Here is a 3,069-nt window from a genome sequence, read left to right as displayed (position 1 = left end):
GTAGGACACAAATCTTCAGTCCACAACATACAACATACACATATGTATACTTGATGTTATCTATAATATTTATTATGTAATATATGTGTAAAATTCAATACAATTCTTTAACCATTAATATTACATCTTTTAAAAAAGATTTTATTTATTTATTTTTAGAGAGGGGAAGGGAGGGACAAAGAGAGGGAGAGAAACATCAGTGTATGGTTGCCTCTTGTGTGCCTCCTACTGGGGACCTGGCCTGCAACCCAGGCATGTGTCCTGAATGGGAATTGAATCTGCGATGCTTTGATTCCCAGCCTGCACTCAATCCACTGAGCTATGCCAGCCAGGGCTTTAACATTATATCTTGAGGTTATTTTCATGCAATTAAAATTATTTTTTAAGATTTTATTTATTTATTTTTAGAGAGGGAAGGGAGGGAGAAAGAGAGAGAGACAGAGCGAAACATCAATGTGCGGTTGCTGGGGGCCGTGGCCTGCAACCCTGGCATGTGCTTTGACTGGGAATCGAACCTGTGAGGCTTTGGTTCACAGCCCACGCCCAATCCACTGAGCTACGCCAGCCAGAGCGATTAAAATTCTTGGTGAAACTTCCTATCAACTGCCTAATAGAAGTATCATTATATATATATTTCTTTCTTTATAGATATTATATAAGAATATATATTTTACTATACCTCTGTTGTTGAGTTCTAGTTACTTCAAATATTCCACTAGTATAAATAACACTTTATACATACATCTATATATCTGTTTATTTATTTTGAATTTTCTCTGAGATATCTAATTTAGGAAAGGGTTTTTAAATTTCTATTTTTTTAACCTAAACATTTTTGTTATCAATTTCTAGTTTCACTGTGTTGTCAGAGAATGTTGCTTAAGTTATATATACATTTAGGGACTTATTGCAGCTTTCTTTGTAGCTCATTATCAACTTGTATAAATGTCTCATGGACACATGAAAAGAAGGTATATTTGGTAATTATAGGATACACTGTTTGATGCATTTCTATTAATTCAACCCTATTAATTTTATTATTCATATCCCTTGTCTTTACTTATTTTTATTTTCTTACTCTATCAGGGAAGAATGTGTTTAAGTATTCTATAATTATGTATCAACATTCTTATATGTTTCCAACAATTTTTGCTCTTTATAGCTTGACACTGATTTATTTCACATAGAAGCATTTATGACTACTATATTTTCATTGTGGATTGTAACTTTCATAAATACAAGGTGACATTTTATGTTTTATTGAATGCATTTTGCTTTTCAGAATTTAAACAGTCATTCCTGTGTGTCATTGTTTTGCACTTACCTGAAAAATTTTTACTCGTTCTTTTATTTCACACCCTTTTTTTTTCTATTTTCCTTTATGTCAATTTCTTGTAGGAGCGTAGAGTAAGACTTGAATTTGTAGCACATTTGGAGAATATTTTTATTTTACTAGGGTAGTTAAGCTCTTATATTTATTTCATGATTGATTTATTTGTTTCTATATTTGCCACCTATTTTATGCTTCCCATTTTTATGCTTCTTTGCTTTTTATTTGTTCTCTATCTTGAGCTATATGGAATATGTTTTATATCCTTTTATACTCTTCAGTGATTTGGAAAATATGTCCTATTTTAAATTATGTTACTGATTACCTGTAAGTATTAGAAACATTTAAATATATACAGTACTTCAGAAAGTTCTATTGTGATATTAAAGAAAATGTATAAAATACATGTTTGGTATTAAATAATCATTAAATAAATGACTATATAAACACTATTTTTTGTTCTCAATTTTTCTATATCCTAATGGTTTTGACACATTCTTGCAAGATTGATATAGGAAGCTATTTATGTATGTATGTATGTATGTATTTTTTTGGCAGGAGGACAAACTTTATTGAGCCCCCACCCCTAGTTCTCTTTCTCCTGCACAGTCTTGGTTCCCCATATATGTGCACTCTGGCAGGCAGCGATGAGACCCACTTTGTGTCCAGCAGGGGCATCTCTGTGTGTGGTAGTAGGCACAGATGGCCTTCAGGATAGGCCTGTGAATGTGGCAACCTCTTGCCACCACACTGACCCCAGCCCTGTTGGCTGAGGAAATGACCTTCCTGGAACTAAGGGTAGCTTCACTCCGGTCTTTTTGGTCTTCGGGTTGTGGGAGATGATGGTGGCATAGTTCCTGGAGGCACAGGCCAGCTTGCTCCCGTTACCAGGTTTCTTCCCCAGGCAACACACATTGGTGCCATCAGGCATGGTGCCTAGTGGGAGCACATTGCCAGTCATCAGCTGAGACTTCTTTCTTCAGTTCACAAAGTGGCCATTGTGGATTCCTTCGCAGGCAATGAACAGCTCTGTCCACTGCTCAAATCTGCACAGACCCCGGAAGACCACTTGGCTAGGTGCGCGCCGCAGCCTGGGTCATGTATGACATCCTTAACAATGCCTTCGAGGTAGCCCCGCAGCTCTTTGAAGGCCATGGTGTGCGGAAGCACAGCGCCCTTGCAGTGTTTCGCGTGTGCGGGGAACACAGAGCTGGTGTTCTTCCTCTGCCCACGGATCATGTGGCCCATAGCCACAGTCCCCTGCCCAGTGCGGTTGGAAGAGGTGAGGTTTTACTTATTTTTATTTCTTATTTTTATTGTTATTCTATTACCGTTATCCTAGTTTTTCCTCCTCTGCCCTTCTCCGCCCAGCCCATTACCTGCTCTCACAGTCTATCCCCCACACCATTGTCCATGTCCCTCCAGCATGGACTAGCTTTGATTTTGTTTGGTGCAATAAATCCAGTTATATTTATTGTAATTAGTGATATGTTTGCATTTAAATCTACCACCTTATTTGTGGTTACCATTTGTTGGTTCTGTTCTATGTTTCTTTTACTCTCCTTTCTTGCATTTGTTTGGATTTATGGAGGATTAAAAACATTTTTTTCAGCCAGTTTGGAAACATTTACTCTGTGTTCCTTTGGTAGTTACCTGAGAAAGTATTATATATGTACGTAATTGACCAAAGTGTAAAGTTATCTGATATCTTTAGTTTCCTCTGATAGCATAAGACTATT

General features: G+C 37.0%; 1 pseudogene; it reads right to left on the bottom strand.

Annotated features, from left to right (window-relative positions):
* Positions 1–1,870: 1,870 nt before the first annotated feature.
* Positions 1,871–2,578, bottom strand: LOC114500602 (annotated as a pseudogene).
* Between the last annotated feature and the right edge of the window lie 491 nt (positions 2,579–3,069).

This window comes from Phyllostomus discolor, chromosome 6, assembly GCF_004126475.2.
Source record: "Phyllostomus discolor isolate MPI-MPIP mPhyDis1 chromosome 6, mPhyDis1.pri.v3, whole genome shotgun sequence".
Classification (NCBI taxonomy): Eukaryota; Metazoa; Chordata; class Mammalia; order Chiroptera; family Phyllostomidae; genus Phyllostomus; species Phyllostomus discolor.
This window is presented reverse-complemented; position numbering and strand designations above follow the sequence as displayed.